The sequence below is a fragment of the Alligator mississippiensis genome, chromosome 12, assembly GCF_030867095.1.
Source record: "Alligator mississippiensis isolate rAllMis1 chromosome 12, rAllMis1, whole genome shotgun sequence".
Classification (NCBI taxonomy): domain Eukaryota; kingdom Metazoa; phylum Chordata; order Crocodylia; family Alligatoridae; genus Alligator; species Alligator mississippiensis.
The window spans coordinates 20,344,486-20,365,433 of NC_081835.1; the positions used below are offsets into that span (position 1 = coordinate 20,344,486).

At 45.1% G+C, this 20,948-nt stretch overlaps 1 protein-coding gene and 1 long non-coding RNA gene across 2 annotated transcripts in view; one reads left to right on the forward strand and one right to left on the reverse strand.

Annotated features, from left to right (window-relative positions):
• Positions 1 to 133, reverse strand: part of IP6K2 (inositol hexakisphosphate kinase 2) — a 29,530-nt gene extending 29,397 nt beyond the window's left edge. Inside the window, exon 1 of the mRNA XM_006273331.4 lies at positions 27 to 133. The gene's annotated coding sequence lies outside the window, so the exon portion shown is untranslated. The remainder of the gene's footprint in view (positions 1 to 26) is intronic.
• LOC132244547 (uncharacterized) lies at positions 40 to 20,391 on the forward strand. The gene is made up of 2 exons (XR_009456108.1): positions 40 to 129; positions 20,240 to 20,391. It is a non-coding gene; the product is annotated as an uncharacterized LOC132244547 (long non-coding RNA).
• Positions 20,392 to 20,948: the final 557 nt, after the last annotated feature.

Below are 20,948 nucleotides of genomic sequence, written 5' to 3' on the forward strand. Positions count from 1 at the left end.
GCGGGGACGAGGCGGGCGTGAATTACCTGGCGGTGGCGGCAGCGCGGGCGGAGACTCCGGCTCTTTTGTTCCTCAGCGGCCAAAATGGCGGCGCCGAGCGGGGCGCCCCCTCCCCCCACCCGGCCGCAGGTAGGCCACTCCCCCGCCTCTCTATTGGCTCCGCCGAGGCCGCGGCGCGCTGATTGGGCGGGCGCCAGAGGGCCTGTTGCTAGGGCAGCGGGGCAGCATCGGCCACGTGACGGGGAGGAGGAGGAGGAGGAGGAGGGGGAGGGGCGCGTGGGCGGGAAGCAGCGGGCCTCGGGCGCCTTGCCGGCTCCCAGCCGTTCAAATGAAAGCTGTGAAATAACATTGAGGAGCAGGAGGATTCTCCACACTGGCCCCTGACTCCCTATCTTTGCCTTGACCTGAACTCGGCACCTGGGTTGAGGTGCAGGGATTCTCTCCCTTCCTTACTTTAAGAAAGGAAATGAAGCTGTCAAAGCAGCTGCTTGGGAACTTGTTCGGGGTGGAAACCTGGGCACAGCTCTACCTGACACGGGCAGGGCACTGAAGTCGCCTTGTCACTGCCCTTCTGCGGGAATAAGCCGGTCGGTGGCAAAGGGACCCCTTGGCTCCACTCACCCATGGCGCCAGGCACGTCTTTGCCAGCATCGTGGCTTGGGGTTAATGGCAGCGGGCCTCGCTCACGTGCGGGTCCGGCTGCAGGAGTGGCCGTGGTCCCTACTGGGATTTAGTCTCCTGGTTCCTTTAATTACGGCCACAGCTCTCCATATTTAATCCTCCTAGTCCCTGGCCACAGCTGTCAGGAGAGCTATGAACACGGCTGTGGTTAGTTTGACTACTCATCAGCTATGTTCCTGGCTCTAAGATGATCATTTGTTGATACCACAAGCAGAGGCACCAAGTAGGTGGGGGCCCGAGGGCCCTGGCCCACCTTGGGAAAAGGGCTGGCACCTGAAATGCATGTAACTTTCCACACATCCATCATCTTAGCACCCCCTGCCCTCAGAAGAATAGAAGTTGGTGCCTATGAATTCACAAGCGTGGTGCATAACACCCCGTTCCCCAGCCCAAGTGCTGTCGCTGCTTGTTGTGTGCAGGCCTACAACGCTGCTGCTTCGCTCACCAAACGGACTTGCTTTTTTCCTCAATGACCCTCTCACAAGGGAAAGGTGGCAAAGAACAAACTTACAGACAGTTGAAGCAACAGTCATACCCAGAATCTTACAGGTCCTATAGATGAGGCTACTTTCTACTCCTTTTGCTTCTGCTATGGTGGTAAAATCCCATTTCTGTCCTCCTGAACCATGAGGCAGCATTCACTCCTATGTGGCTCCCATCTCCCTTGATTTCACTCTATATGATGATGACCCTGTTGTAAAAAATGATCTAGACTGTATTGCTTTGTGAAGTCACAGAATATAGCCAAATGTAACCATGTTAATGAGCCTGTAATAACAGATCTGTCAGCCCGGAAAGAACAAAAACTGAAAAATGAGATCGCTGCATTCTAGTTTACTAAGCAACAGCCCCTCTGACAATGTACTCAGTAAGGCAGTGTCATCTATTTAATCACATTAATGAGATAGGGCATTTTTACATAGGTATAAATTACTAGCATCCTGTGCTAATTTTAAATTTATTAAAGGTCAGAAAGCTAAAAGTGGTAAAAACCACCACAATTCTGTCACATAAAACACAGCAGATCTCTGTTTCCAAAAACAGTGCTTAGACCTTTCACTGCATCCCTAGAGATCAGATGCTGTGACACTGCCCTAAGCAGAGAGCATCCTGTGGAACAACATGCATCTTGTATCAAACCTCCCATATTTGATTTCTGAATTCTTATCAAACAAGACAAAGGGGTGAATTTTTCACAGTGCCTATTTGGCAAGAGAAGGTGCTATTCTTTGTGGAAATGTGCAGCATCACTTCACAAATGAGGTTCATAGGACCTTCCATTTGTGTCCATACTAAAAGTACCATACTTATGAAAAGTGCTGTATAGATAATAACTATTTGCCGCAGGTTCTTTCTGCCTAAGATATGCATATCTGTCCTTCAGATGCCACAGATGCAAGGGGGGGCTTCTATTACGAATCCCTGGAGGTCTGCAGATTCTCCGCAGAAACAGTTGGCAATGACATTTTTCCCCCAATATATGTGTCAATATCAAAGCATGACATTTTGGTGGATATTTACAATTCTCTGTGTTCTCTTGTCTTGAATGGGTAGCTGTGGACTGTGACTATAGCTTATCCTTATGGCAGTTCCTCATTTTGGTTGGCATTTATCAATACATTGTTCGTGTTTTAGTCACTGATCATATATGGTCATGGTTGTTTTATAAATGATGTAATTGTCTCCAGGAGCAAATCTGATGTATGTTCACCAGTCGCTGGGAGGCAGGTGTTGAGATACAGCCCTTTGAGCCTTGTGTGTGATTATATTATACTCTCAGAGGGCAAGAAATATTATTAGGTTATTAATGGTTGCACTATGTTTCTTCAGGTCTTGTTCCTCACAAACATCTTTCTGCCCTTCTTAATTAGTTGGTAGTAGCAGGTTCCAGCTTATGCAGATCACCCAGATGTCTCTGGTTTTCCTATGATCAATGTCACTGATACAGTTCATGACTGTAATAAGATGTTGAAATCAGGTTTCATTTAACAGGTGCAGTGTTATGGCTCACCTCTCACTGATTCCCCCCCCCTGCCCCTTACCCCCTTCACTGCCCTTGATTATGCACCTCTCACGTTCGTTTTCTGAACAGTGACCATACTTCTCCAGATCCCTTTGTACCTGTGACTTGGTCAATAGCTAACAGCTTACATATGCTTTGAGAAGAAAATGCTAAATTAATCCCTTGCTTGCCTGCTTGGCACTCCAGGTGACCCCACAGTGCTTACTTTGAACACCTTACCCTGGGCTTTGGCTTGTCGTCACTATACATAAGACACTTAGCTGTGCAGGCAGTTAAGAGTTACTGTAAATAGCAATTATTTTCTTGCCAAACAAAGGAGATGTACCGTGGGTACAGCATTAGCTCTGAAGGTTTTAGTCCTCTGCTCACCTTGAGAAGTGTCTACTTCCAACAGTGACAGACCTTTCACATAATAAATAACCACCAAATATTGTGCTTCTGCAAATGCCTGTTGTTTGTGTTAAGAGGTGGTGAAAAGTGTCAGACTGTCAGATTGAGAAACCAAAGGTTTTCTTCTGTCCATGGAATTGATACAGATATCAGCAAGCATGTTTCTCCTTCCCCTGCTGTTCCTATCCGTGACCCAGAGGAACAACCCCATAGCAAGATGCTCACAAATGTATTGCATGTTCAGTCTATGTTTTCCCTGCCACAACTTCCCACAAAGGACATTGTACTGTTTGGCACCTATAACCTAGGCCCTAGGACCTGTTTACTTCGCTGGAAGTAGTGAACAATGATAAGCTGAGATATATTCACTTGACTATCTGAAGGTTATCTTGCCACAGGGAAACTTGGAGACTTTCATTTAAATAAAGCTGAGATTTCACAACACAAGCAGTGAGCCAAAAAAAGCAAACACACTCCACACCTGCTCACCAGGTCAGTCAAGCTCAAACCTTAGACAGATATTTTCCAATTCTGCTGGTCTTTCCATTTCACAAACCCTTTATTCTGCCTACAGCGTACTACTTGTATAATGTCTGTCATGAGTTGGATTCATGCACATCATATTAGTTACTTTTTTTTAACAAATGCGTTTTGGATAGTGTGTATGATTCAATGCACAAAAAATGTATTCTACTAAAGCAGCATAGCACTTGCTCTAGTCACCAGGGCAGATTAAAAATGCCATACTGTCAAGAGGTATGCTAGGACTGAGTGTAGGGAAAATGCACTCTTGAGTCTATCTTCAATCCTGACCGGGTCATAAAAATAATAATCTTAACAAACAAAAAAAAAAAACACTGGAAAAAAATAACGATGGAAAGACTTTTCTTTTTCCAGATTCAAAGCAAAGCCAGCTGCATTGGCAGCACAGAGCCCAGTCCCCAGCCAGGCATTTCTATTCCCCTTGAGCAATGACAAGGTGATGAATGAGTGCTGCAAGATAAACAGGAGAGGACTCTGTTTACTGGGATGAGATGTCTCAAAAGCTGCAGGGGTGGGTGGGCAAACAGCTGCCATTTTAATGACTCAGGTTATGGAGGTATCACAGATTAATCTGTGATACTCTGCCAAGATCTCTAATTAATGGGTCTTTTTAACCTAATGTTGCGCTCATTTCAATTGGTCTGATCAGATCCAGAAAAAAATAATAAATCCAGAGCATACCATTTAAAAGTTTATAAAAGTTTACAAGCAACAATTCAGAAAAACTTAGAGCCATGACATGTATATTCCTTCTGAAATTAGTTATAGAAGAACTGGCTGGCTCAGCAAATTAATAGAGAGCTGTGGAGCCTGACATCTCTGGTTCATTCATTCAAATCTAGTCCACATTCCCGATAAGAGAAAGTTATCTCGATGTGCCTGAGCTCCACATCTCTAAAGTACAGAGAACAATGCTTCCTTTCTTTCATTTCTTTGTCTATTTTGTCCATTTATGTTACAAGCTGTTTAAGGTAGGGGCTGTAGATGCTTTCTGTAGCAACAGGAGATAGTCTCTGAATCAAAAGCAAATGGAATTTCATGGGACAAAGAAAGGCAGTCTCTGGCTCCAGAGCTTTCTTCCTGCTCAGTTAGAAGGTTAGAAGCAGCTGCTCCTGGAAAAGCGCTTACATGCCTGTTACCATTCTTATTGCATCCTCAGTGGATGTGTGATGTCACAGTTCTCCAAAATGTGTTCAGAATAAAAAACAAAAAAAACCACAAGAAAATCCACAAAGTTACCATTTCCATTTTGGAATGGGTTATTGGTCATTGCTCTTGGGTAACTGATCTCATTCAGTGAATAAGGTAATGGGGTTGATAGCACAGAGGTGCTGCTGCTCCTGCTCTTAAGGCAGGAAAGAGCTATGGGTCCCACAGCTTCCTGTTCTCACCGCCAACACATATGTGGTTATGTGACACACCCCTGGGCCTATTTCCCCACTTGCTAGGACCCTGCTCTTTGTAGTTTTAAGCTGCTCCTAACATAGCAACCACCCCTCCAACTTTTCTTAGTGAAAGCTCTTCACAAAAAGCTGTGCATGGAAGGAGCTCTGGCCTCACATCTGATCAGCGCAGATCTTGAACTAACACAAGAGATGGCTTGTCACATTACCCCCTTTAGTGCCTCCAGGCCATATGTTCATGGACAACAGTTTTCAAATTAATATCTTTTCAATGAAACAGATCATCAGTTTGTACACAGCATTCTTATTTTTATGGTAGTACCTAGGGACTAACCCTTTTTCTAGGCACTGTACAATCATAGCAATAAGCAGGCTCAACCCAAAGAGCTTACAATCAAGGATACACCCAGTGTGACTGTGAGGTCACACCAGCCTCTGATGTCACTGACTTCCGAAATCCTGCATTCAATTGGCTGAGCCCTTGCCACAGGCCCTTATGACAGTAAGTCACTGCCACACCCACCCTCTCCTGCAGGGCTGAGGTTTTGCACCCAGGCAGCCCTTCAATGACTGCGAGCTGCTGCTCTGTACTTGCTAGAGCAGGGGTAGGCAACCCCCCGCACAGGTCCCAGAGTGTGGCACGCAAAGGCATTTTGCTTGGCATGCATGCCTCGGGGCAGACAGCAAGAAGGGGCCGGGGCTGTGCTGCCATAACAAAGACTGGGCTACTCGTGGCTGCCCCACTGCCTGGCCTTGACACATCATCTTACAAATTGAGGTTGCGGGTGATTTTGGACCTCTGCCCAAAAACGTTGCTGACCCCTGTGCTAGAGTCTCCCACTTGCTAACTGTTGATTTTTAGGATCAAGCAGGCCACAATAAAATGGCAGATGATGCTCTCCAGGCTGCCCTGAGTTAGTTGTTCAGAGAGGATTCAGGCTCAGAAATCCTATACCTACTGTACTGTTAAATGAGGACCATTAAAAGGACTCCTTGACCCTTCTCTTAAATGGGTAGAAACCCAAGGCAGTGGAGGCAGTTAGGAGAAAAAAAAGCGTTATTGCTTTGATCAAATACAACATTTTTGTAAAAGGCTTTTGTGAAACTGAAACCGAAATTTAAAAAAAATCCCCTCTCCCTTACATGCATATGGCACAGTTAAAGAACCTTGCTTCATTGGGCATAGTTACACCTTTACAACCGTTTCAATATCTTTTCTTTGCATTTTCAGTTGTTTGACATCAGCAAAATAATAGGGAAAAAAAAACCCTGTGTGCAATGAAGGCCACAAGAGACAAACTAATTCACTCTGGGGACACTGCAGATAAGGAGCCACACTCACTGCACTCGCCAATCACATTACTGTGGCTCATTTTGTACGTATGTGTGCATGTGCACACGTATCAAATGTAGCCATAGTGGTGATAGCATCAAGCTGTTAATGGTCATGGGGCTGACAGGAGGAAACAAATTAGGGCTGGAAAAAGCTGTTCTGAAAAAAATACTGTAGCAACCAAGCTTCCCAAATGCCCTCAAACCTCAAAATGATTCACACTTCAATAGCCTCAAACTTACCTGGCCCATCTTCCTGAGATACTTTAATATTAAACATTTAAAACTATTTTTCATTTTCAAAACACCACAGTGCATGTGGTTTCACTCAGAAGCAGATGCATCAAAATCCTATGGGAAGGAACTATTCTCACAGAATTTTCTCAAAATAATACAGATATGACATTTTGGGTCATGATGAACCCTCTTTTTGTAAGAATTTTAACCCATTTCTCAAACAGAGAAAGGCTCAGATAAATTGAATCAACAGCAACATTTGAAAATTTGTTAATTTATCTGAATTCCAAAATCAGTCCAACAGTTACTACTGTAAAGAGCAGGATTCCATTGAAAACTGGTCTCTTCCTACTTTAACTAGGAAATCAAGCAAGCAAGAAATCTATCCCTGCAAAAATGTGAAACCAGCTGAGATGGCATGTGTTTGTACAGGTTACAGAAGAACTTTGGCCCAGCAGAATTTTAATTTTAGTGCAAGAAAAGAGTCTCTTGACAATTCACTTGCAGCTATCAGTCTCATCACAAATGGGATAAGTGTATGTAGGTCATGTTTGCCCTGGGGCAACCTATGTTCTCTGTTCATAGAAATTAAGTGCAACTCCCATGCGTGACTACAGAAATTGACTGGCAATATGTTTTCCCCATTTAAGCCAAACCTGTGGTAACCAATTAAATCACAGACACAGTGTTTGTGACCACTGATGTTCTGAACCACTGAGAAAAAACATCCCCGCATGCACAGAACCAGCTTCTCACACACTTACTCACTGGATCAACCTTGCTGTTTCTTTGCAGATGGGCTCTATCAACCTGTCATTGTGCCTTCAATGGATAGAAGATTCATGTCTGTTCAAAATGGACATGCTTTTCCTCCTATGTTTTCTGCTTTACCCCTCAAGAATGCCAAGTAGTGCTGTTGTCCTTTGATTCAGCCCTCAGGGAAAGCATACCATTACCACGTTCAAAATAGGTCCTATGCTCATTCCAAATTTCTGTTGTTTTCTTTCTTTTTAAAAAAAAAAATGAACTAAAAACCCCCCAAATTTGCCAGAATCTCAGGAATGGACAGCTTGGATCAGAAACAAATCCTACTTACTCTTGAAAGAGTTGGACCCCCATCAAAGTGAACCAATCCCAGCTGATCATCTGAGGATGTCAGTGTTGCTCAAGGCAAGGAGGCGGGAATAAATAATTTTCCACACTGCTTTGTTTTGCAGGCCATGATGGGCTTCTGCACTGGGAACTAAAGAGATGTGATTATAAGTGTTGTTTTTCAGGACAAAAAAGTCTCAACACAAACCTAAATATTTATAACTGTTGGTGCCTATCAATGCAACACTTACTTAACTACTTACTTCAGGTTCATATGGGACATCCAGTAGTAGATACCTCCTTCCACACTGCTGGTCTGCCCTGATGGGGCATTTTTTGTTGTAATAATATCCTATGCTTCCCAGTGGCTGGGGCCTAGAAAACTGTATACATGCAAAAAGCCCATCACTTTACTGTATGGTGTGGAAGAATGCCATCCCAGTTTCTTCCCAGACTCTTCTATTAAGTTTTTCCTTGCCATTGTCTTTTCACCTCTCCGTCAAGTTAGTTGCTCTGGGTTACTGTGGAGGTGAGGGACTTCAGATAAGAGGGCAGGAACTCCACCTCTCTATTGTGTTAGCACTGACATCATGGCATGGGGGCAGGGGCTTGAGCCCATGTCACTCTCTTAGGTGACCAATGATGCCTTTTAAATTGGTTGGTCAGCATCAAACAACACCTGGCCTTGATTGGGTCTCGAAGGTGATGTCACAAGGGCTATATAAAGCTAAAACTCCCCAGGATAAGGGGAGCAGCCATGTTAAGTTACATACAGCAACTGAACACCTGCAACTCTCTTTCTCTCTCAGGATGCTGAAGTGAGTAGACTACTTGGAACTTATCTAGCTATATAGCTTACTGTAATGTAGAAGCATGTCAAACCGCTACTAAGTTGACATGGTTTGCTCTGGGTTATTCTTTGATACTTCTCTATCCTATACCCTTCCCCAAGCCTACCCTCTTTAACCAATAAAGTTCTTCACTATAACTAGCATGGAGGACTCAATGGGACAGGGATTGGGACATGCCTTCAAGCTCCTTATGCTCAGCTGACTAAGGGAGGCTACTCTTTGTGCTTCAGGCTAAAGGAAGCACCCCAAGTTCTTGCACTGGGTCAAGCACCCTCAAGGTCTACAAGGCCTGTGTACCCCAGGGGGCACAGGGCCTAGATACAGACCAGACTCCCGGGTGGTGGCAGCAGTTACCCCAGACCTGTAGGTGTGTTCCAAGAAGGGGGTCAGCCAGACACGAGGCACCCCAGGAGCGGCACTCAGGGCTTGGTAGGTGAACAGCCGCAGTGAGGTGGGTGGTTCGGTGCAGGAGCACCCCCCTACTGGTCCGACATATGGTACTCACCTTTTTTGGCCAGTCACATAGCACTTCCCTATCCAAGCCTTGTTAGCAAAGCAAGTGGACTAGCATGGCAGCTGGTCCATGTATCAGCTGGCAGAGTTTGAGAGTGACTTGGATGAGTAGAACTCTTTATGCAGGTAGGAGGTATACTACATCTGGTCCCTGCTACCCCAGGAAGAGAAATGCCCAAAGGTGCTATCAGTCCATTACTTTCTGTGTGTTGATGCCCAAGCTCAGGGCAATGCCAACAGGCTAGGAGTCATCTTGTTCAGAGAAAGTCAGCTCTTGTGTTTCATGTGTATATCTGTCTCTTCTCTGCAATGCCTCCAGCTTCAGGGTTTCTTCCTCTTGCTATTTTTAGTGCAATGCTGCTTGTCTTATGTAACTAGACAGAGTAGGCTGCCTTGTAAACAGACATTGGCTGTAAATATCCAGACATGGGCTCAATGGAGCTGCACTACTATAATGAAGACAATGTTATAAATCACCCAGTATAAGAACAAAGCTGTACTTGTTCACAAACAGAACAGATGTATGAACAAACAAGGAGCATCGTGATAATGTCAGTACATGAAAGGAGGGAATGCTTTCCAGTTGTGAGAACAGAAAACTGTGATTCAGGCTACATATCCTTTCAATTACCTTGCTCTGTAACACAGGGCAAGTTAGCTGATCTTCTCTGCCTTTATTACTTCTCTTTAAAAAGATTTGAGGCCAACCTACTTCTCTAGAGGCCTGCAAGGTTCATGAAGTGCTTTGAGATCCTCAAAGAACAGGTTCTGATAAAAGCACTAATTACTGTTGGCATTATTCATATGTAACACTCTGTGGAGCAACAATTATAGTGAGTGCAAGTAGAACACAATAGCTCAAAAGGACCAGGCTTTGTAGACGAGGAGGTTGTATGTCAGCCTGCAGAACTCCAGCCAGTGAAAGGTGTAATTGCTCCTATAGAAAAGGAATTATTTCCAGTCTAGTGGCAGAGTCTGGTTTTTGGGCCTCGGCACTTTGTGTTCTAACTGGACATGCATAAAGTTTGTTTTGGTCGTGAGACAGCAAGGACAGCCAGGTGATGAAGGGATGGATTTGCATTGTGCCTCTTTGAGAAGATGCTGTGTATTATTTTTGGAGGCTATTTTGTGCTGGAGGCATTTAGAGCTCCCCAACGCCAGTACTTTTCCAGCAATAGCTCTAATCTGTCCTGAGTGCTGGCTGAAGATTCTCATCAATGGCTCTGTCTACATGCTTGGAAATCCTGTCGGTCACTAACTCATGGCCTCATTCCTCATGTCAGGAGAGTTTTGGCACCGCTCGCAAAGCGTAACTGATACAATTTCCTAGTCAAGAGTCAGGGCAGGGGGTGGATCTTCACTGCAGGCCCAGCGGATGCCTGTTATTCTGAGAGCATTTCAAATTCCTCATTGGTTCCTGTAATACTGTTACAGTCAGTTACATAATCCTGCAGGGCCCCCTTTGGACTTGTTTTTCATTTTAATCTGTAGTCAGTTTTGTTCTCTCTCTCTCTCCCTGCCCCGCACTAGTATCCTGTTATAACCATGTCTATAACTAATTATAGAAAAAGTAATAGAAATTAGGAAATAGGTGCCCCGATGATGGCCTAGAGCAAATAAAGCTTCTCATCTGGAAATTCCTCTAGCACAACAGAATTTCCCCGTAGGGCATAGGGCCAGCATCATGTCCCTCTGCCATCTCCACTTGAGTCAAAGACTGTACTAGGGATGTAAAAGACACTATGGGCACTGAGAGACATTTGTTGTGCAATTGGCTCCCTGAAAGTGCTTTATAGCCATGCCCTGACAGAAGTGCATGGTTGCAGAGTGCTTTAAAAGTGCCTGATTGCGTGACAAATTAATCCCGATGTAATGAGGGTCCAGATGAAGGTGTTTCAAAGTAGAGTGCCTTCGTTAACTTGTGTTAGTCCCTGCGTTCAATTGTGGCTGGGCTGATGCAGCTCTGACCTGCCCCTGGTGCTGTCTGCAGGATGGGACAGGGGAGAAGGGCTTGGGTTTGCCCAGCCTGAGCTGGAGGGTAGGCGGGTGGATTGGAGCCCCCATCACTTTGCAGCCTCCCCCCAGCCTCCTCTCCCTCCTGCTCAGGCTGGGCAAACCCCAGCCTGGAGCTCCCTCCCCTCCCTTCTCCCCCCTCCCATCCTGCAGACAACATGGCTAGGGGAGAAAGCCTGCAGGCAGTCTCTCTCCAGTGGTTCAGCTCCAAAGTATAGCTCGATCCCCTACCTCGCAACCCAATAGCAAATGTCCATTGTGTTTGTGGGGAGCTCACTCTAACTGATGGCACTTTTTGTGAAGTGCCATGAGTTAGAGCGGGGAGCTGTACGTCTCTCAGCGCCCTATAGCTCTGCTTTCTGGCTCTCCTAGACTACTATGTGGGGTCCTTCGAGGACTGTTCCTGTCCAGCCATAAATTAGAACTGCCCTAGAGATGCCATAATTTATGCTGGGCATTGAATCAGCCTCCACAATCCCAGAGATACAAAGACAGAATAAAGATAACTTCCTCCTCTTCTCCTTCCAGCTTCCTTTCCTCCAAGGCACAGCTCAGAATCAGGGCTGAAGTGTTTACAAACAAATTCTTTATTAAATTCCTTCCTCTCAAGTCACCATACAAATGGAACATATCACCTTTCTGCTATAAGCCAGGAGAAATCCCCCTGTCCAGCTTTGCATTCCTAAACCACTTGTCACTAGGGTGGCTCAGCACTGAGGAGCCTGCCAAAATTAGGGCATGGGGAATGCTGGAGAGTGGAAGGATTGAGCTGGCAGCAAATGTGTGAACAATGGATTCCAGGTTCCACCATCACATCAGAATGACCATCAGAGAGCAGGCTGTAAACCACGTGCTACAAAATACATTATTCGAAATCGATCATACCTCTTGGGAGGAAAAAGGATGCACAAAGACACCAACCAGAGAAAGCTCAAAGAACACCCCAAGGGAAAAGGAATACAGGGAAGATAAGGATTATATGTATATGGGGAATAAAACAGATACTAATTTAGTGCTCAGCAAAACCAAACCCAGGATTTAACAGTAGGGCCAGGTCCAACGAATGACACCAATTTTTATACCAGTTAGGGATCTGGCCTACTGTTTAGGAGTGAGCTCTCAGATGATCCCTCCTCTATTGTTGAAGCCAAAGCGGTAATCATGAACAGTTCAAGCCCTGCCAGTTACCAAAAGCAGTTTATTTGCATTTATATTCAGCCTCTAAGAAGAAAGCTCTGCGGAGGGATGAGGTTTCTACAGGTTGTTACTGACCCAGGAACAAATATCAGCTCCTGATCAAAGGTAGGGCAAACCCACATCCTGTCCTGACAGAAAAAATACCTGTGCTGATGGAAGCAGGTGAATGCACTCAGTAAGACACAGGTCAGAGTGGTAGCAAGCACAGCTGATCTGTTAGAATTAACCTATCAGCAGGTCAGTAGAGCTACACAGGTCATTTCCATACCATCTCTGGGGATTTCTCTCCCCAGTTCTAAAAGTTGCAGCAGGAATCTTTGATGTTGGCAATTGGTGTAGAGATTATTAGGCCAAATTACGCTCACTGCATCTGTGCCAAGGTTAATGAGAAAGCCCATGCAGTCTCACAAGTTGCAGCATTTGAGTTCACGTGTCTTGGAGAAATTATGTTGTGACAGCAAGGGAAGAGCCAAGCAACTGGCATGTACCTACATTATTATACTGAGCCTGAGCCAGGTGGAGAAGGGCTCACATTGGGTTTCCTCAGAAATGAGACAAGAGACTTAATTCATTAATATTTTTAAATCATATGGAGCTCCTTAGTGGAAAGCTGTAAAGGAGGATAAAGAATCATTACTATTTATTATGTTCATTACCCTGAAGAGACAGCCTCTGTACTCCTCTGCGATGGATACAGCCTCTTACACAAAATCCTACTTCATACCATCTTTGATGGGCAGTGCAGTGCATGGTATCATGTAACCAATGATGAGGTGCAGGGGAAATACCATAATCAAGAATGTGGTTCTCCCAGGGTGAGGCTAGATCCTTGCACTCTGGGCAGGCTGACCCCCATCTAGGCCAGATTAAGCCTTTAGTGGGCCCTAGGCAAACAAACTCATGCCCCCCTACTTAATACTGTATCTTTATATTACTTTTTTCACTAAATAATTATAATATGTCACATAAGCACAACCGGGACCCTTCTTTACTTAAGGCCCTTGGTACGTGCCTAATTTGCCTACGTGTTAATCTGGCCCTGACCCCTGTGAGTTTCCTCAAATGCGGGAAACTCAACTGCACAGTTCTGTGGCAACTGGGGACTGAATTCATTACTCCTTGGCCTTTTCACTTGGAGCAAGCAAGACTAGGGAACAGCTGAACCCCAAGGCCTCTGGGCTTGGGGCTTGCACATAGGATGCCTGCTATGGATTTGGGGAGTATCTGAAGCCCAAGACTGATGGGTCCGGGAGGGAGGATTCTTGCCCAGTGGTAGAGCCACACACACAGACTTGAACGATTGAGCTCAGCTCAGTTGAAATTTAGAACTTCACTACTGGGCTTTGCCTAGTACAATTTGGACCTGATTTGGCCCTTGAAACAAAATAAAAATAAAACTACACAATGATGAGGTGTGGCATTGGGACTGCTATATCACACGCCATAATGCTGCACTGGTGTGGGTTGTTGACGCACAGCAATGCATCATCACTGCAGAATAACAGCATCAACTTATGCCACTGGCAAGCAGACAGTGTCTCTAGCATATCGTGTGTGTGCATCCACCCACTAAGCCTGCTGTACTTGGCACCTTGAGGCTGCTTCACTCCTACGGACTGGCTAAGCTGCTCATTTTCTTCCCTGGTTTACCTTCAGCTGCTTTTGTCAGGGGACAAAAGGCAACTCTCTCAGAAGCTGCTCTTTAGGCCACTCACTACTTAGGAAAGCACCAACATAAGAGGAATCCATGGAATACATATGAGAAGAGGGAACAGGATAATCTGGCTTCATAGATCAGTACAGAAGACTACCTAAGAAGTCTTTTGCACCAGTTAGGGTTTCTCAGGGGCAGACTCACAGCCAAAGGGTACTCTGCAAAAGATAAGAAATGACTTCTTGCTCTTTGTTGCTTCTTCAGGATTAACAGAGAATCCCTGGGAAAAACTATTGGGGTTTTCCTTCTTTCACTTTTTATATAAAAATGCACCTCTTTTCCACTGCAGAGACTCGAGGGTGATCAGAGAACTAATTAAATTAATTCTTTGCAGTTCCTAGCCAAAACCAAGCAAGAAGAGAATACCCCAAAACCCATTAAACTTCTTCAATCAATCAAAAAGTAGCATAAAACCTGACATAAGATCTTTTAGATCCCTCCCAAATCCTTTCCAAGTCACCATTTTTGTGCAATTAAGACTCTGTGGGCATTGCAGCTGCTACATGTATGTTATCATACTGTGCCTGAACAATGGAGAAATATTCACATTGGGGTTCTCATCCCTGTAAGAACAACAAGTTTACATGTTTGTAAAACATGTGGAACTACTCAGTGGAAAGTTATAAGGGAGGATTAAAGGTATATGTAGAAACTAACCTCACTTAGTACCAGCTGGACATGATACACGCTCACTTTATAAAAAAAGCAGTTTTGGAAACTGGCTGGCTTAGGACTGGTAAAGGACTTCAGGGCATCTTCGCTTGAGATACCAGTTCCAGGCTAGTGACCAAAAGTTGTAATCCTCTGGATGCCTTGTATAAAGGGTTTGGTGAGTATGGTCTGGCTCCCAGCAGTCAAGTATCCACAGGTGGCTTTAACTAACATGGGGCCTTTGTACACGCCACAAAATTGGCCTTTAAAGAGAGTTAAATGCCCTTTTACACTGCTTTAATGGTGTTGCTGTTTGCACATTCGGCGGTGTATTGTGCATTAAATGACTTAGGGATGTAGCAAAATAAAACATGTCCAAGGTGTTTTAGTCCGCTACCTTAGGACGTGTGTAGATGAAACAGGGGCACTAAATTGAAGCGGTGGGTTTTTAAACCCATCGCTTCAATTTAGGGCATAGTAAACCCCCATGTCATACATGCACCCCACACTTACCTGCCTCTCTGGCGGCGCAGAAGGGAGGGAGAGCTGCCAGCAGGTGGAACAGTTCCTAGGCTGTGGGAGGGGTGGGCTGGTGCTTCCCTCTGCTGCAGCCGCAGCCCCCCGCCAGGTGGCACCCGCCTACAGGCACCTGGCTTGGGTGGTTCCGGGGAGCACCGCAGATACGGAGGGAAGCACCAGGCCCTCACACAGCTCCAGCAGGCAGACAGGTTCCAGGGGGGAAAAAAATAATCAGGCTCACCGCTTTTCTTGGGTGGAGCCTGCCTTCCCAGGCTGCTGCCAGGCTGCCCATAGGGCTTCTTGCAGAGCCACAGAGCTGCATGGAGTTTGGTGCTTTGTTCCACAGCTGAAGGGGAAGCAAACTAAAACTCCACAGAGGAGTTTTACTTTGCTGTGCCCCAAGTCATTTAAGGTGCGTTACGCCGCCGAATTTCCTACAGCAGTTCGAATTAATGTTCAATACGCCACTGAGATGTGCAAACACCAACACCGTTAAAGTGGTGCTAAAGTATTTAGCCCACTCTAAAGTGTTGTGGACACATGCCCCTCATTTTGTCTATGCACCACCACTGGAGGGAGTTTATTCCACAGTCTGGACACCCTGACTGTGAAGGAGTTTTTCCTGGAATTGAGTCTGAAGTGGCCTTCTAGGAGTTTGTATTCATTGCTCCAGGTCTTCCACAGGCGTGCCCTGGTGAACAGTTGTTCACTGAATTCTTGATGTACTCCCCTGATATAGCAGTAAGCTGCTACCAAGTCCCCTCTCAGCCTTCTCTCTTTCCAAGTTCCTCTGCCTCTCCTTGTATGGCTTGTCTTGCAAGTCCCTGATCATTTGGGTGGCTCCTCTCTGGATCTTCTCAAGTTTTTCCACATCCTTGTTGAAGTGCAGCACCCAGAACTGGACACAGTACTCCAGCTGCAGTCTCACCAGTGCGGAGTACAGTGGGAGTATCACTTCCTTAGTTTTGCATGAGATGCAACGGTTAATGCGTGCCAGCGTGTTGTTTGCCCTGCTGGCCACAGCATTGCACTGCCAGCTCATGTTCATGTGTTGGTCGATCACTACCCCTAGGTCCCTTTTGGCCGTGGTGCAAGTCAAATTGTCACCACTGAGCCTGTAGATATGTTGGGGATTGTTTGCCCCCAGATGGAGCATGTTATACTTCTGAGTGTTAAACTTCATCTGGTTTTGATCTGCCCAGCTCTCCAGCCTGTGTTGAAAGACTTCAGTTCTAGGCCTCATCATGACTGCAGTGTAAGAAACTCATGGCTATATATCTACATACAATGATAACTTTTCTGAAAGAAAGAAAGAAAGAAAGAAGGAAAGACATGCAGCAGCATAAACCTTCCCTGACTATCTTAGTAAAGGGGCCAACAGTTAACTCACAGAATGTGAACTTAACTCACATTTACAGAAAAGGCCAACCTTGAAATTCTTGTAGACCCCTTGCCACTGGATTGAGATCCAGAATCTCATCCTTCATTTCAAAACTATTATGTTTCCAGCCATAATGGCAAAGCCACTCCAGAAGACTTGGTATTATGCCTGCAAAGAGACTGCAACAATAATTCTGACATTCATCTCAGTGGCATGTTCAGATTTAAACCTAACAGGTAACACAGTCAACATTGCTGGCTATTTCACTATTGAAACACTTTAGTTAAAACATGCTGCTTATTTCACATAATTCCCCAGCTGCCTTCCCAGGAGCCCAAAGACTCAACTGCCCCTTTCTGGCTGCTGAATAAATACCTCCAGCTGCTACCTGAAAACAATCCAATACAGTCAGGTGTTAATGCAAAAATATGCACATCACAGACATATGGACAGCATAAAATATATTTAACATAATGCATAACTATGCTGAATCATCATTCATGTTTATATATAATTAAATGATAATCTTCCAATTCAGAATGTAAAGAAAGTTTTTGCAGTATTTCCAATCTACTGCATAAAGGCATTGTAGTATCCAAGGGCTTTCCTGCGGAATTTGGATCTAGCATGTTCAATACAGTCTTACTCAAAGAGTTGCAGCTGATTGATTTAGGTTCATCCTCCCTTGTTTGGACTGTCTTACAGTGGGACTGAACAGAGGATTCAATCCATGGGGGTTATACATAACAATGCAAGGTGACTGCTGGGATACTGTGCCCAGTTCGGGTGTCCACACTTTAACACAGATACTGACAATTTGCCAATGTGTCTATATCTGTCTGAGCTTTTAAGCTCTCCTGCATCTGAGCAGCTTCCCACCAGTCTCTGGCTCTGGTCTCCTGAGCACAGACCCTCTGGGTGTTATTTTTAGGGAATGTTACCCTATGACCCAATTGCTTAAGGCTGCCCAAAATGAATGTGCCTCTGCCACAAGACACCTTTGTTGCTGACCCATTACCATCCCAGAGATCCACCATTGTGGGTATCCTGTTTATAGTTTAATCCAGGACAGCTGAAGCAAGACACAGCCTTTGCAGAGGAATTTCTTAACACTACTCACAAACCAAAGATACAATGCTATAGGCAAAACAAGCAAGCTATGTGCAGTCCCCTCTCTCAGCATCTTCACAGTTCAAGTATTCTTTGAGGTTTGGTCTGTGTCGTCAAAGTTATAAGAATGAACAGTGGTCTGGAAAAGAAGCCTTATTCAGGGACTTAAATTTGATCTATTTACAACACTGCACAAAAATGTAAACACTGAGTTGATCACAAGGTACATGCAGCTAAGCAGAAAGAAAAGGTCTGATAACCTCAAGACCTCTTTAGTCTAGTCAACAAAGGCATAACAAAATTCAGTAGCCAGAAGTTAGAAATTGTCACGTTAATAGTTGAGGTTAATACCTGAAACGATTTACCAAAAGGTGCAAAAACACTAAGTGAAGTTCTACAGTGTATGTTTTGCTACAGCTCAGATTGGGTGGTTATAACAGCCCCTTCTCGCCTTAAATATCTATTAATCCAAATCAGCCCCTTTCACCAACAGAAGAAATTTGTGCAATAAATGTCTTCATTTTGATCCAAACTATTCCCCATAGCCCCCAACCCCATCACCCACATTGCTGGTCAAGCCTATTAAACTTTGAGAATTAGAAAAAACAGATGGAAAATGGGAGAGTAACTACAGTTTAAGAAGCCAGCCCAATGCCGCTTCTAACCCTGAGTCTCTAGGCCACAGTCCAGAATTTTGCACTGTGCTGGACAACACCCAGTGTGTGTGCCTTGAAAGCCATAGTGAGAAGAGTCATGAGGAATCTTATCTTTCTTAGGGCTTTTTACTGTGCCTTTTCTGTTTGAGCAATGAGGGCAGGACAAGAACAGAAGGAAAAGAAAGGGAAGAAAGAGAAGAAAAGGATGGTGGGGAAGGAGGAAAGTAGCAGGCATGAGAAGAGGAAGCAGGGCCCTCCTCTGTAATGGTCTGTAAGACTCCAGCAATGGTTCCAACTGGGGTCACACTGCAGCAAGACAGTGGTACAATCTTTAGGAAGGAGAACACATGCTCAGCCATCTGGTACTTCATGTCGTTACAGTTTCAGGTCAGGTCAGTCTGGGATTCAAAAGGTGAATGACTACGTTTCACTGCAAGTGTAAAATAGCAGGAATGGGCAAGAGAATGTAGTCACAGTTGGTCACTCCAAGGCATGGCAAGCCTGTGCTTCACTGTGTTAGGTCTGGCCATCTGGTACCAAGTACCATGTCACCATTGATGACTAAGGCTTATGAGTTTAAACCTTTGATAGTCAAGGGCCTGCTCTCAGGTCTGCTGGTCACCTTCCTCCTCACCTATAATCCCACGCTGCTATTTTTGTCCAGAGCCCAGCTCTGTTGCTACACCATTGTCTTCTTGTCATAGCCAAGTGATGTTTGTCATTTCACTGTGTTTGATGACTCTTATGTCACAAAGCCATGTTTCAGTACTGACTAATATGCCAATGCCCTTGGCCAGTGCCAAGCATTCTACTTCACCTATTTTTACATTGACGTGGCTCTCAGTGATATACATACAATTATATGTAGGCTACATGTCTATTTTTTCTCGCACTCCTTTATCTGACACTGTTACTTTCTCAACATTATCTGCCTCTGATGTAACCTGCCCTTCCTCTGCTGTAGTTTCTGGCCTATCCTGCACTGGATACAGAGAGAGATTTGTTTTACTGGCATGCAAAGCAGATGGCTTTGTCTTCCCTGCTGGCTTTCCTTCAGCTCCTAGTTTAAATAATCCCCTCCAACCCAGATAATATCTTGGAAAACATGGCTTATAGCTAGAGGATCCAAAGGCTCAACCTATTTAGAGTATCAACAAGAAGGTTAAAGGGTGACTTGATTAGTCTATAAGGATTCACATGGAGAATAACATTTGGTAACAGGCACTTCAAGCTAAGAGACCCAAGTACAACAGGCTCCAATGACTATAAATTTGGTCCTTGAACTAGTGGGAAGAGCTGTGGGAAATAGTTCGGCATTCAACAACCTGGAGAAGCAGCAGCCACAGCAGGGGCCATGCTCACCCCCTCAAATACTGCCCCTTTAAACTCGCCTATTGGATCAAGAAGTGATATTCTTTTCTTTCTGCCAGGAGGTGGATCCTATCTCAGGATGTTCATCCTTACATTTTACCATTATCCCCTTCTCTTGCAAGATTGGTTTCCTGAACTGGAAAACCAAGGGAGTTTGTTTTGAGGTAGGTCAGGCTGTCCCAGTAATTCATTTTGCTCCTTCTCTAGCAGTTCAGTAGCTCAGGCCACAACCTGAGCTGGGCTCTGAGGACCACGAGAGAAAAACCATGGATGCTAATATAAGACTCTTTTTTGCAAGACAAGTTCTTGCATGTTCTGCTTTCTGTGCAGTAAACTGAGACCTCGTTCCTTCTACCCCATGTCTAATCTGCTGCTGGTCTTCGACCTCCACAGCTACACTGGGGTTTTTACTTTGCGACTGGGTACTAGGTTTGGGGTCTGATTCTGGTTTACACTGGCTTCATCAGTGGAGTTAACCTGATTGATAGTAATGTAACTGAAGTGAGAATCAGCATTTTTATCTAGAAGCTAAGGGTTTTTTACTTGTTGGTTTATTTAACAGATCTCCTAGACTCTCAGACTGCGAGGATGAATTCAGAAGCCTGCTGCCCTTTATACTGAACTCCCACTCACTCCCCGAGTCCTCTGTGCTCACTCTGTCTGGGGCCTCTCTCCTCTGTCACGTGGTAAAGTAAAACTGGTCTCCCGAGGAAATTGTGCCTTTTATGTTTGAGCTGAGAAGCACAAACAGATCTAGGGACTTTCCCCTGGGCAGGCTGAGTCAGGGGCCGTGCCCGTACTGAAACCCAGCTGACATTTACTGACATTCACCATAAGAACAGACATTTGAGTCGCATCCACTTCCCCCAGTCAGTGCAAACAGGGAACTGGAGATTCTTCGGCATCCCAAGGCCTCTCTGCAAACACTGCACTCAAGGAGTCCCTGGGTCAGAAGAGGCTTCCAAGTGAACTCCAGACCTGCCTCTAACCAGCTGGAAGATTGAGGATTTAGCAGAGCATCTAGGGCCACATTTCCTATAACCTCTCAGCACAGACTAGGACTTACAAAGGCACAGCAGCAGATTTCACATTTAACTCCTAGTGAATTCAATGGGGCTGAGTGCATGTTTTTCATGAGGGCAGCGCTTTCTGGCTGGGGACGCTATTGAGCATGCTGGTTCCACCCATCCTGCAGGCACACCCAACACCCAGAAACATGCTGGCAAGGTCACAGTGTAGATGGAGGCTTTGAGAGTGACTGCAGAGTAACA